The sequence below is a fragment of the Lygodium microphyllum genome, chromosome 6, assembly GCF_053477565.2.
Source record: "Lygodium microphyllum isolate KBCC chromosome 6, Lygodium_microphyllum_v1.1.10, whole genome shotgun sequence".
Classification (NCBI taxonomy): domain Eukaryota; kingdom Viridiplantae; phylum Streptophyta; class Polypodiopsida; order Schizaeales; family Lygodiaceae; genus Lygodium; species Lygodium microphyllum.
Window position 1 is genome coordinate 143941266 of NC_141140.1, and position 15730 is coordinate 143956995.

A 15730-nucleotide genomic window follows, 5' to 3' on the forward strand; every position below is an offset into this window, starting at 1 on the left:
CTGACTAGCCATAGGCATAGTCACACAGGGAGGAGTTGGCAGCAAAGGTACATTTTGAACCATGCTTCCTCTCCCATTAGGGTTATTCATAGGCATCCCTTGACTTCCATTTGTCAATGGTAGATTGCCTCCAGGTACTAAACTCGCATTAATATTTACTCGAGAGGAGTAGGCAATTTGTAATCATGCTTCTACTCCTTCTGCCCATGCGATGGTGGTGTCTATATTAGCCAAAGCTACACTGCTCAATTGACCTTGAATATTGAAATCCAATCCATGCAAGAAGTATTGCAATTGGGCAGCCGACGGAATAGGAATGTAAGTTTGTAACTTACGAAACACTTCCTTAAGCTTCTTGGCATATGCTTTCACATTCTCATGGGGGTCTTGGCGTGTTACATTCAAGATACACAACCAGTATTGGCCACCTCTTTCAGGGGCATACTCTCCTCGGAAAGCTGCATAAAATTGATCAATTGTGGTTATGGTTCCAGACTCTATGCTATGATACCATACCATAGCCCTTTCTTTTAACGTCATGTTAAAGAACATCATAAGATGTCCCTTATCTTGGATGCGATAATTGAATATTAGTCTTTGGAATTCACAAATGTGAAACTCCGCATCTTCTTCAGCTAACCCATTGAAAATGGGCAAAGGAACTCCTAAAGCTGGCAAATCTGGCGTCCCTACAGGAATTGCAATGGGTTGTGCCATGGCGACAATCGGATTGACAATAGGAGTTTGAACTAATGCAATCACACCCCCACTTGAAGTGGGTTGACTTGGTGGAAGAGAGGAAGAACTTACGCTTCCTCCTGCACCAAAAGGACTATGTGCAGTAGTTGGGTTACTAAGACCACTGCCTCTTATGCGTATCGGGCTACTCCTTTGAGAAGAATAGCGACTTACGATCTCCAATGACCGTCTAGCCCTCTTAGCTCGTTCTACTTTTTGTATTTTGGCTTGACGGTCCTTGTCAGAGGACATAAACCAACTTTTTGGTCCCTAAAAACCCTAGATTCGGGAACCACTGCTTGTTGGCAGCTCTCGGGAGACGCACCACTGATGGGACCTAAAATGGGCCGGCACTGGCTATGGCACTAGCTGGACCTCGTGCTCATAGCAGACAAACACACCCTCACGGCCTCGTGGACCAGGAGCGTCTATTTGATGCTAAAGGACAACCTGCCACTAAGCCTAATCTATTGCGTTTATAGTTTTATTGTTTTGTAGTCCAATGTTTCCCTTCTAAAAACTCCTCAGAGGGAGAACCCATATGCATTGGCAATAAATACCACAATCATATACATGGAGGCAATCTCTTGGTAGAAACATCGCGGCCCCACTGCAGCTCTCCTACATCGTGGGGATTGGCCCCTTGATGCGCTGCTCAACATATAACACAAACGAACACAAAATCCTCTCTTTCATATTTCTCGTATTTCCAGGAGATATACCATGTTTCCTCACTTAACAGTGCCTTAGGAAACCGACCCTCTATCCTATGGCAAGGGATAACCTTACACTCTTAATCGTGGGTCAAATTCCTAAGAAAACAATTGCTATGCAGTCCAGGAGCTTTTCCGTTGATACTATGAATCATGCATAGTGCATAATGTGGATGGCTTAGTGCACAGACAAAAGAAAATCAGCATTGTGCATCATGCGAAACCAATCTTTTCATGATTTCCATGCTAGCATTTATGTAATGAGAAAAGACACCAAGCCTTACGCTCATGCTGCCTTTTCCTTTATTTTAAAACAACATCCTATAGGCATGATGCAACACATAAATCAGATTTAAGATTATACTTTGATGCTCAAACTCCCCTCTCACCCTATCGTTTAATGTTTTGCATTCATTGATAGGTGAAAAGGTCATTTTATGTGTGTTTCCTTACAAAGAAAGCGATAAACATGAACGGAAACATAGAAAAGAGGGTAAACTGAGGCCAACATCATACTTTACCTTCATTATATGCTACACAAACACATATGTAATTTTTTGGAATTTTCATTTTACCGTTTCTCAAATTTCTCCCATTTAAAACCCATTTTTTACCATAAAAAATGACTAAAAAATTAAGATTGATTATGGACTGTATCCCTTAGGTTCCTTGACAGCAAAATTTCATGGTTTTGTAGGCATTATAACTCATATTTCCCATTTATTTTGCAAAAACCCCCATTTTACCCCTTAGAGGCGTGTTTTACGGGTTTTATACCATTAATTTCAGCCATATCACTTACGATTTTCTGATTTTCTGATCATAAACTATTGAAACTCATAGCAAACAACATTATAATGCATAATCAGCCCATGGAAACAATGTTTCATCAATCAAATAGCATAAAAACTCATTTTTTCTTCATAAAAATTGAATTACCGCTTAGGCTTTGTGTCTCGGGATCTTGGTTTTGGTGTGGGATTGCGGGTCAGTCCACATTCAATGTCGAGCATCTTCACAATCAGCAATCTTCATGTCTACATCGATCCGGAAGCAATCTGGTCCCAATCGGACAAGCTTTCCTTCACCATTCTTCATTTTCCTCTTGCACACAAGAACAACCCCTTAAGGGAGAGAGAGGGAGGAGAGAGAAAGACTAGAATTGGCTCTTCTCATTCAGGCCACCATTGGACGGGCGAAGACAAGCGATATGATCAGCAGAGAGAGGGAAGATCGGGGGTAATGTTGGTTGGGTGGGTTACTTGTAGGCTGCCATCTCCATTCACCAACATGAGGGTGCATTTTTCGGGCGTCAACTTGCGCCATCTCCCCACGTTTTTTATCATGCTCTCTCTCTCCATGATTCATGCTAAGTTTCATCTAGCATAAAATGCCCTAACTCCCCAAAGGTCATGCCCATTTGGCCCAAAGTTTTGGCCCAAAGTTTGTCCACCTCTTCATATCTTGACTGGTTTCTTGGCCATTTCCCCGTCCGGGCTCCGATTCGAGTGTTGTAAATTTTTGCACATCTGGCTTGACATCCCTCATTGACTGGAAACTCTTGAAAACCCGCATGACAGTCTGAAAATTTATCAAAAATCAACAAGTGTCACTCGGGCGCCTTTTAAGAGTTGTATTTCACTTGGTGCTTAAAATCGTCCTAGCTGGAGCCGCCGCCTTCGATGTTGAATATTTTTCCCCTAAATTTTGGATTTTTTGGCACATCCCGGGCTCAAAACTCTGCTCTCATCAAACCAGAACAATTATGTTCTACATAAAACAAATAATAATAAATTGTATAGAATCAACTCCATGAGAACCTAGACTCTTTGTTTTTAGCTATAGAACACCTAAATTTGATATTATATGCAGAAGTTGTGACCAAAATACAACAATGCTATCAAGCTATTATAGCTATCTACAACTTCTACAGCATGTTATGTATCCACTAAAAAATGGATAAAATGGCTGCTTCTCAACTCAATAAGCACTCAACAAGGTTCCCATCTAAGCCTTGGGAAGTTCTTCAACAAGCACAGAGCAAGTCGGAACAAGTTGGAAGAAGGAAAGACTCAATACATACCTCGAGAGAAAGAAATACTAGCTATCATGAAATCTTGAGTTGAAGCTTTGAATCTAGGTTCAACCAAAGGATGAAGAAGCTTCTTGAATGGTTGGCTCTGATACTAGTTGAAGGGAGTGAGTCTGGAGTGGAAGCAAGAGCTATGGTGAAAGGAGAGAGAGAGAGAGAGAGAGAGAGAGAGAGAGAGAGAGTATGTGGGAACTCCAATAGTCACAATGTGTGACTGGCCTTCTCTTTATTTAAATGTCATTGAAAGAATAAAGAATGAAGTGATAGTGATGGGCACCCACTACCTGCACTATACAGGTATGTGGGTATTTCCAATGTCATAATACATAGGCAGCTAGATATAGGTGCCTTTACCCCCAAACACTCTATTAGGGAATTCGGGAATTTTCAATATAGGAAATATTGAACCACATGGTCAAATATTATTCCGTTACTTATAGGTGGAGTCTACCCCAAGTACTATGTAGGCTACCTCCCCAAGTCCCACTTTCAAATGTGGGTTTAGATTTAGCCACATGGTCAAATCTTTACCTCTTATTTGATAATGGGACTTGGGAAATTCCCCAATTCCCTAATATGGTGTTCCCAACAAGTGGCATAATGTAAAAGATGTTATTTCTCTTCTTGTTAAGAGGCAACAAAGAAGGTTCATATTGCATCTTAGGGTTATGCCTATAGCCTTTATAAGGCAATAGAGCCTATAGTGAATAAGCTTGTACCTATGGTTGCACCTCTTGTAAAGGATGATATTATAGACAAGCTATTAAAAGCAATGCATGAATTATATCTTAAGGTTGCAAATCTTGATGAAAAGAGGTGGCCTACAACCCCTCCGGCTCTAATTAGAGAGAAATTTGTTTGTTGTTGCATTTGGTACGACAACCCTTTGTATGAGTAGCCAAAGTGTGATTTGTATTGAGATGCATTAGAAAGAGATCTAATTTTTTGGAAAGAGAAAAACTCATTTGAGGGGGACAAGTCTTCCACTTGACGTGAAATTGAGAAAGGTGGGATGATGTAGAAAACACTTGAGGATATGGCTACCAAGACTACATATGCAGTTATGGAAGTTGCCACTTTTAGGTTGCAAATTGAAAAGGATCCTAGAAGTGGTATTTGTGGTAGAGAATCAATGATTTGGGCTCATGCATGCACACAACTAAAAAGGGTAAAGTATCTAGGGATAAATTAAGTCGTGCAGGAAAAAGTATTCATGAGATGACAAGATGGGGCTCATTGGTTGATTCTTTTTCAATGTACGCTTATTTGGTCAATTTGCAAAATATAGATGTGATTGTGGAAGAGAAAAGAAAATAGATTAATGATAAGGTAGGTACTTATAAGAGAGTGACTGGAGGAAATCTTGAACAACCTAAGGCTTCTTCTATTAGGCCTACTTCATAGCATGTGATGGAAGATGCATTTGAAGAGAAAAAGCAAGATGGAAATTCAAAAGTCAAATAACCAGTGTACAAACTGTAGTTGAATATTGAGATTGCAATCAACTTAAAGAGTGCATCTTATATAGTAAGGTAGAGTTTATGCTCGAGGAAGTACTTGATATTACGAAAAGAAAATTTCATGATGAAATTATCTTTACGCTTTGGGAAGTACTTGATATTGCAAAAAGAGACTTTCATGATGAAATTATCGACATCATAAAGAGAAAATGATAATTTATTTGTGAATGAACAAATGCTATGATACAAAAAGAAAAAGAGCCTACTTTGCATGGCATATAGGTAGATTATGAGGATGATATAGGTGTTGATTTGGAATTTTGTTTATGTTAAAAAAGTGATTGCGCTAATGGTGTTAAAATTGATGTAATGGTTGAAAAATCAATAAGTTGTAGCAATACTCAAAGGGAAGTGAGGTAATTGCATTATATTGATGATGAGACTTTAGGATTGATTCCGAAACATCATTACACACATCATCATTGGGATCAAGCAACTATAGAAACAATTGTAAAAATTAGGGAGCTTGAGATTGCAAGTATTGTGCTTCTTGACCATGGCTTTGAGATTAATATGATAGTCAAAATTTTATACAAAAATGGTGCATGGCTAGTTGATTGTAATCATGGATGGAGGATGCAAGCAGTAAATAGATATTTAGGAGATCTTTATGCAACTTGCCCAAATGTGAGAATAAGTATTGGTGATGTACAAGAAGATCAACATTTTTTTGTACATAACATTTATTCTGATTCGGTTATTTTGGGATAGTCATATATCAATGCTACTTGTATGGAAACAAAAGTGTTGGATGATGGATTTTGAGTTTGAAGCAAAGATGGGAAAAGAGCTATCTAGTTCTTGACTATATGTGTGAATCAACAGAGCAATAGAGATACATTAAGGGATTCTCTGCTACCACTAAATGCAAAAGGGTTTAAGGAACCAGGTTTTCAATTAGTTAAGTACAATAAGACAAGACTACAATGGTTTGTGTTAGGAAAGCTCTCACCTCGTATTGTAGCATTGATGTTTTTTTTTCTAGTTTTATTGAATTTATAGGAACAAGCTTCATATTTTTTCAAAAGATTGAGTATGTGAACATTGCTAAAAGATTGTATATATGTAGCACTGAAAAATAGCTGAAAATCATGGGTTGTTTGCAGGAGATGAGTGCATTACTAGCATGCATGATGAGTTGAACTTTGTGAATACAAGGGTGGCTGAACTTTCAATAATGCTCAAAGCTCAAAATATGGCTGAAGAAAGTGTAGTATAAGTTTTCTCATTGGTCATATTTCAAGAGTTAGAAGTTTTTGCTAGGCAAGAGCAGTTATGTCTAAATGAAATGGCTATAAGTAGTGGTAGAAACAAAGTATAAAATAGTGGATAAGAAAATGAAATCGACTGCAATACAAACACCACCATATAGTGATGAAATTTATGATTTGCTGGAATCCAAATGACATTGGGCAAAATTTACTATGGAATCATTGAAGAAACTAAATATTGGGCACAATTTTACAAATCTATGATCTGGTGGAATCCAAGGACATTGGTCACAAATTTAGTATAGAATTGTTGAAAGAATTCAAAATTTTCTATAATGAATTACTCTTGCCTGAAGAGAGGAAATTCTTTGAGAAGATGATAGCTAGCCATGGCAAGGATTTTGCATTTTAACTACATAAAATAAGTTGTGTAGATCCAAGTGTTGTAGCCCCAAAACACCATATTGAGGAATATGAGAATTTCCCATAAGTTTGGGACACATGGTCAAATCTTTGGATTTGTCATAACTTGAATACTATAACTCCAAATCAAGTGCTCTATAGCTCAATAGATTCCATTTTTCAAGCACTTTCCAATGATAGGTCATATCATATGGTTTTGAGAAACTTATGGGCATGTTTTTAGGGTGCCACCTTTTAAGTATCCAAAAAATGGAAATTGGGCTCACTAATACTGTGTTCCAATGATTATTTTTACCATCGGCCTGCACATACCATGGAACTTGCGGCGAATACTTCTATCAAAAGCTTACTTACCTAAGCTTATGGACTCACTAAAATAATATATTAGAATGAATATTTTGCTTTCTTCATTAGCTCCACACTCAAATTAATGGTTTATCTTACCAAAAAAGAATGGTGGTTTGATATTTATCTAGGAAATGTAGCTAGTTAACAGGGTTACAATTTGAAATGTTGGTGCATGTCCTATGCTTATGAATTTGTGGAAGCGTTTGTTGCCAAAACACTCTATTATTTGGGAGACTTATATTCAGGCTATGATCCACTTTAGTTGGCATTGGAAAACAGCCCTAGTAGCATTGGTTGGACAATAGGTCGAGATGATGATGAGGGAAAATAGTATATAGCCATCAATGCACGTTTTGAGAATGAATATGAGATGATACATAATGATGATGATGAGGGAAAAAAGTATATAGCCATCAATGCATGGTTTGAGAATGAAGATGAGATTATACATAATGATGATGATGAGGGTGAATTTACAGTAGAAAGTACATATACAACTATTGAAAATGCATTGAAAGCTATAATAAATAGAAGTACAATAGGCATAAATGTAGCAACAACAATTAATATAGTAGGTACATTAGAAGGACGGAAAAATACGACTGCTAGTCTAGAAATGAGTACAACAATAAGAAAAGTATGTATAGCAATAGAAAAAGGTACATCATCATAAATGAAGGGAGAACAATTAATATAATATATATAGTGCAAGGACTAATATGTACAACTACAATAAGAGTGAGTATAGTAGGAAGAAAACTATTTACAACAATATAAAAAGCATGGACATTAGAGGAAAAACACTATAGATGCTATATTTCAACATCAGAGATGTTGTAGGAGGAGTTATATGAGGAAGAGAGGGTGGCTACTTTTGAAAAGATTAAGGAAATGTATTGGTGGAAGGGGATGTATAAAGATGTTTCATAGTTTTTTGAATCATGTAGCACTTATCTGATGTATTCATCAATACATTGTGCTTTCTCACATGAGGACCTGCTAATCATGTGGAAGGAAGAGCTTTGAGGACCAATATGACAAATGTTTTATGTAGGTTCTTACTTGAAGAAGTATTTTCTAGCTACGACAGTGTAAGTAAAATTACTGTAGACAGAGGGGAGCTTGATGTAGATGAGGCTTGAGACTTCTTCTCTTGACTAGGTATATCTTGCATGGAAATGAATGTATAATCCCAAGAGTAATGGGAAAATTAAGAGGGGAAATCCTCCCACCATCAAGGCATTGGAAAATGAACGTGGAGGTAAGTGAAAGAGTGGCCACGTTTGTTGCCATACATATTATGGACTAATTGCACTACACATAGTGCAACAACAAGGTACATGCTAGTTGGATTAAAGTAAGGAAAATTTTTGATTATGTCAATCAAAGAGATGGCTACTAATTGGAGTGTTTTGCATTGGGAGGATGGATATCTAGGGAAGAGCTACTTGCTCTTTGAATTTGTCAAATTACGGAGAAGATGGGACAACATATAGATAGCAATTGAAAGATTGAGGGCACAAAGGCTTCACAACAAATAAAGGTTTGATAAAAATCATAGACTTAGACTAAGGACTATATAGGAAGAAGGCTAGGTGCTCGTCTATGATAGGATCCTAGACAACCAACATAGTACTATTAGGAAAGTGTCCAAGAGATGGTTTATTTTTTGATTTATATGTAGTGAAGCATATTCATGATAATACCACTTATTCTCTATGTGAGTTAGATGGTATAGATTTGAAGACATGTAACGCAAGGAAATGAATCAAATTGTTCAAAATAAGAGAGTTTGATGCTCATGAGAAAGAGGACTTCAAGACCGGTACCACCCAGGGTAGTGAAGAGGAGGATGAGAATGACTTTGTGGATGATATGTAGAGGGTTGTCAACGTGTTGAAGAGTGATAGTGTGGTACATGCTAGAGGGTGTGTAGGTTTAGAGGGCATGAATATCATGTGGAATCACGTCCAATAGGTGAAATAATGAAAGAGTCCTCCTTTAGAGGGAGTTCAATGATATGCCTACTCATGCTTGTTTGGTTGTCAGTATGAGGAGTTGGGCATTACTAAAACTTTTCAAGAAGATTTTACATGTGTCAAGCATGATCAGATGGTTCTAAGTCATCTATGAGTTCAAAGACAACATCCATCAAATCGCATAGTTGATGCTTTACTTAGAGGAGTTAACGATCACTTTACATAGGGAACAAAGGGATAATTTACTTGGTGTTTTTCTCATGCCTTTAGGAAAGATGCAATCATGATTTTATAGGGTTGAAGCATGCTAAAAATTGGGTGCAAACTTGTAGGGAATGATAGACCTCAAATCATCAAGAAGAGGGAATGAAAAAACAAGCTATTGTTAAGGGTGAAGAAGAGGGATACTTGAGGCCATCTTGAAGCAAGAGAGAGAGCTAAATATTTGAAGTATGTGAGGGTTTTGGTGACTATTCTAATCTAATGTTGAAAGTAGGCTATTTGCTCTCTTGAATGAGGTTGAACTATTGTACATCACTTTTCATGAGAGATATAAGCTTCTAGAGCACAAAATTACAAGCTTTTTTGTATGCAAACAAGGCAAGGAAGGTCTTTACTTGTTGTTGAAGTTGTGTTAAGCTTTTGGTTTGAATTTAGGAGTTATTCAATACTGTAAATAGAGTACAATAGGGGTAGTACTATTCATGTCCGCAATCATTCCAAATCTATAAGCTTCTCGTGCTTATTCATAGGCAATTTTGTGTGCTCCAAAAGAGGGTATTTATGGACAGATTTAGGGATCTCTTCACCTATTTCTATAGGTGATTGAAAGGAGGGTTTTGAAGAGTCTATATCCTACTATAATCAATGATGAAATAGAGTTATTACTGCAATAATTTTTAGCGTACTTTTCTTGTTTATAGGGCTTAAAATAAGGATCGGCTTTTTGTATACACTAGATAGATGTTTTATACATGAAAAGAGGACTCTTTGGCTAAATTTGGCATCATAAGCTTGAAGATTTAATACTATTAATCAATGAATGACATGGTTGAAGCTAGTATTTGAAACAACATGGGGTTTCACATGTTGGATATTTAAGCAGTGAAATAACCTTTGAGTAATATGCCTCCAGGCTCATTCCCAGATGTCTTTAGTTAAAGAACTCATTCATTTTAAATGTGCAATAAGCTGGTGGAAAATATCGACCATGCACAGCTTCTTTTAACTTTTCCCAGGTAATAGCTATCCCAGCAAGTCCTTGGTCTTTACACCACTATTTCCACCACAGGCATACCTCATCGGTCAATTTCAACTTGGCGATCATAGCCTGACTAGCAAGGGTAGTTCTTATGGAACTAAAGTAGTCCTCCATGGTCTCAATCCAAATCTTTGCCTCAGCTTCAATGTCTTTGCCCTTGCCATCAAATTTCGGAGGCTTAACTTGCTTAAGGAGATACTTCTTCTCCTGAATTTCAGTCTAGCAATAGTTGTATTACCCTGGGTTATCATAAGTTTCACGAATTAATTTAGCACTTAAATTTTTCAATTTTGTTTCCAAATAAACATATCTTACTAGTTTTGTAAAACAATTATGGGCCAAAGAGCACAATATTTTGATCAAATCTAGCCATTGTTATATTTTATTATCAGTAGCCATAAGCTATGATTTTTACAAGGGATATTTACAAATGGAATTTTTTTACAAGTAGAGATACATCAGAATTGATAGGTTAGGTTGGATGTTATGTACGATTTCGAAAACAGGATATCATTATTTCTTTCCTTTTCAGGGATGGATATCAATTACATTCATGTAGAAGAAAGTAGGCCAATTGCTATCTATGTCTAGAAACCTACACTGTGGAAATGGTAGATCTGGAAATCCACAGATACGGTAATCTCGATACTTGCAACATCCTCGGATTATAATCCTATCGGCTAGGATCACCTTCAGTACCTTGTCATAGACATAACGGTTTAGACATATCTGCCGACAACCATTGGTAGCCTTAAGTGGATTCCTTTTGGATGAACAAAAGATAAAGGCCTCAACTACTTTTAAATTTTCCATCCATTCAAGGCATTTCAGATTAGTCTACATGTTGAAGAATCGATCAGTCTCGATGTAACAGTAATGATCATCCTAGAACCATCTTCTTTCGTGATTCACAGGGGATGGATCATATAGGCGATCGAGTATCCTCATCATTTCTCTTCTCCACTCATCATTCATGGAGTTCAGCACATATGTGTACATTGCTCAGAAAATAAGAAATTGGTTCCAAGCTTCATTATTTTGCCAAATTTTATCCCTTAACAATTAGCACATTGATTATTACTTAGAAAAATTGGTTTAAAAAACCATAGATATTTTTAATTTCAGTTATGCTCTGATACCACATGTCAGGTGCTTTCCTAACAATTCCTAGGCAGCGTGCTTTAGTGGATCATCGGGAAACTATCCTAGATGGCTTCGTCCGACACTCGTGACAATGCACGGGATCTATCGTCTAGGTTTCCCAGAGTCCACCCCATAATGAAAGGTACTAGCCATCCCAATGAGGATCAAACTTCAAGCTCGGGGTCTTAATTTGACAACTGATGTCTCAATACATCAGCTAGCTCCATCAAAGGTGTCCCATAAGGGCTTCTTACCCGATTGGATCAATTGTAGTGACCCTTGGTTCATGGACTGCAATGTTTTTTTCTAGTAATTGGTTAGGATACAGCCGCCACATCTTTTCCCTAAGATAATTTCTAATCAAGGTTTTAAGACTTGACCCTAGGCAAGTCAATGCTCGGCTCTACCTAATTTTTCCTAGTTAACGTTTCGTTCAATCTCTTTAGAGAAGCTCCTAGCTTACTAGGACCACCCATTTGTAGGATGGATCCGTCAAGGATCTCGCCTACCCACTTTCCAAAAATGGTTTTCTTTAGTTTTTAAATTACCTATCACATTAAGTTATAGCATATAAAAACAACTTCGTTAATTCACCTATTTTCACAGGTTCCTTCGCGTAATTTTACAGCACAACACAAAGAAAGAGAAAATAGTCTTTTTGGCAAAACATATTGATTTATTATTTTACAAAGTTATTTACAATGATTTTTTCCTTCTGCCTACATAGAAGATAAACCTCTGTTCATCAAAAAATCCCTTTTGTCTGTGCAAAAGAAAAGAATGTTAGATATGCTCAATGCCCCACCCTCATAAGGTGCCACCAATGATCCATTGTGCTTAAAGTTGTAAGGCCCCCATTATGAGGAGAAGCCAAATGTGAGCCCGGACATTGGTTGAGTCTTGACTCATATATTAGATGAGGTCTATGTGACCGAATGGCAAAAAGGTGACCATTGTGGGTCTAATCTTTGGGTTGGACTGAGTAGTTAAGCTGGTAGCAACTCGAGGCACATTGCATTAAGTTGCGGGGCAAGGGAGTTAAAAGGGACCCCTATTTTGGGGTTCGGGGGGGCCATTATGGAAGGCGGCCCCTGGCTGGGGGGGTCCCAGGGGGGCAACACCACCGGCCTGACGGTAAAGGGAATATTCCTTGGCTGACCAGTGGAGGCTCGTATGGTAGGTCGGTCATGCTGACCTAACCGCCTTCACAGGCTATAAAAGCTAAAACCCTTCACAGCCATTGATCATCTATCTTTCACCCGGTGAAAGTTGTTCCAGCTAGTCTTAAGCTCTTCACCTATCTTCCATCTAGATTGCCATCTAAGCTTCACTGTGGAAGCGAACGGGTGGACAAAGCCATCTCTGCATGATTTTTTTGGAGCTAAAGAAATTTTCTAATTCTCCTCTTATCTGTTTTGTACTCTGTATCTCTATCTCTTTCTCAGATTCTGTTCACTGCATCGTGTAATTTTTACATGGTGTCGGAGCCCAAGGGGCTCTAGGGATCGAAGAGTGCACAAGAGGAAAAGGCTTGAACAACAAAGAGTAACAATGTCATCTTTCAAAAGCGGTTATGGAACATCAGGAAGCGATGCACGAGGTGGTGCTATTGTACCAGCTATTCAAACACTGAGGATTCGTCCACCAACCTTCAGCAAAGGAAAGTTAGATGGTACAAACTATACCTTGTGGAAGTTCAAAATTACAACTGTCCTTGATTCTTATGAGCTTTTGGAGACTATGCTGGGGATTGATGGAGAACCACAACCTACCCACAACCCATCAAATCCTGGTGTGATGATTCCTTCGAATGCAGATCTTCTATGAGCTTGGAAACAAAGGAATGCAGTGTGCCTTAGTTACAAGCTATTCTGACAGTGTTTTGACTTTGATTCAACATACAACCAAAGCACCAGAGGCTTGGAATGTATTTAGAAGTTAGTATGAAATATGAAACCAAACAAGGATTTAAAACTTGGAGAATCAACTAGAAATGGAGAATTTTGCTGAAGGAGAGACAGCTGAAGCATTAATCACTCGGATTAAGAATTTGCATGACCAGGTGGCTGGTGTTGGGATACAAAAGACTAGGGGGGAGCTATCTCGGAGGTGTCTTCGGATTTATCCACAAAAGTTTGAAGGACTAGTAACTTCTCTTAATAATCATGTGAGACCTCAAGCTTTGAGTTTTGAGGAGTTTTGTGCATTATTGCTGGAGGAGGAGTTGAGGTTGAAAGCTAGAGAAGGAAACAACAATGGAGATGTTGTATTCTCTGTCAATGCAAAAGGAAAAGGTGGTTCCTCCACCAAAAATGATGGTGACAAAAAGAAGAAGGGCAGTAAGAAGAAGTTTCAAGGTGAGTGCTTCTATTGTAAGAAGAAAGGACATGCAATCAAAGATTGTCGTGTCAAGAAGGTAGATGAAAAGAATGGTACCCTTAAAAGTAAAGGAAAAGAGACAGCCAACACGGTTGAAGCAAAGTTGGAGTTATTCATGGGAACCATTGAGGAGGTGTGCTCCTTGGTGCAAGAAGAATCTACCACTGGCTCATGGGTGTTGGATAGTGGGGCCTTCCGCATGACCAACAAGAAATGTATATACAGTTCTATGCAGCCTCTACAAGAATCCATCACTGTGACAGTTGGAAATGATGCAAAATGCCTTGTTGTGACCACATGTACTATCTCATTTGTTGCTGCAAATGGTGATGTCAAAAAGCTTTCAAATGTTTTGTATGTTCTCAAAATTAGGAGAAATTTGTTATGAGTTGCTGCTATAATTGATCTTGGTCATGGAGTGAGGTTCAAGATGACAGGTAAGAAATTCTTGACAGTGATTGGTGCACATATCGGATGCTGTATGCTCGCGTAGTGAATGCCAGAAGGTCCCCAAGAACAAAAGAACTCTACTTTTTGCACAAAACTCAAGGTAGAAAACATGCACGACATGAACAAGAGACCAATTGGGTGCAATCTCCCCCCATGCCTTGTTAGATATGATCAATGTCCCACCCTCATTAGGTGCCAGCAATGATCGATGGTGCTCAAAGTTGCAAGGCGTCCATTATGAGGAGAAGCCAAATGTGAGCCCGAACATTGGTTGAGTCCTGACTTGTATATCAAATGAGGTCTATGTGACCGGATGGCAAAAAGGTGACCATTGTGGGTCTAATCTTTGGGTTAGATAGAGTGGTTAAGCTGGTAGCAACTCGAGGCACATTGCATCGAGTTGCAGGGTAAGGGAGTTAAAAGGGGCCCCTGTTTTGGGGTCCTTGTGTAAAGGGAATATTCTCAAGGGAATATTCCCTGGAATATTCCCTAGCCGACTAGTGGAGGCCTATATGGTAGGTCGGTCAGGCCGACCTAATGGTCTTCGCGGGCTATAAAAGCTAAATATCTTCACAGCCATCGATCATTCATCTTTCACCCAGTTAGAGTTGTTGTTCCAGCTAGCCTTAAGCTCTTCACCTATCTTTTGTCTAGATCGTCGTCTAAGCTTCACATAGTGGAAGCGCATGGGTGGACAGAGCCATCTTTGTATCAGTTGTTGGGAGCTAAAGAATTTACTGATTCTCCTCTTATCTGTTGTGTACTCTCTATCTCTTTCTCAGATTCTGTTCGCTGCACTGTGTAATATTTTACATGGTATCAGAGCCCAGGGGCTCTAGAGATCGGAGAGTGTGCAAGAGGCAAAGGCTTCAACAGCAAGGAGAAACGATGTCGACTTCCGGAAGCGGTTCTGGCGCATCAGGAAGCAGTGCAGGAGGTGGTGCTACTGTACCGGCTATTCAAACACTGAGGATTCGTCCACCAACCTTCAGCGAAGGCAAGTTAGATGGTACAAACTACACCTTGTGGAAGTTCAAAATTACAACTATCCTTGATTCTTATGAGCTTCTAGAGACTGTGCTAGGGATTGACGCAGAACCATAGCCTATCCCCGACCCATCAAATCCTAGTGTGATGATTCCTCCGAATGGAGATCTTCTACGAGCTTGGAAATGAAGGAATACAGATGCATTGTGTGCCTTAGTTACAAGCTGTTCTGACAATGTTCTGACTTTGATTCAGTATACAACCAAAGCGTTAGAGGCTTGGAATGTACTAAGGAGTCAGTATGAAACACGAAACCAAACAAGGATTCAAAACTTGGAGAATCAACTAGTAGTGGAGAAGTTTGCTGAAGGAGAGACAGTTGAAGCATCCATCACTCGAATTAAGAATCTGTGCGACCAGATGGCTGGCGTTGGGATACAAAAGACTAGCGAAGAGCTAGCTCGGAGGTGTCTTCGGATTTGTCCA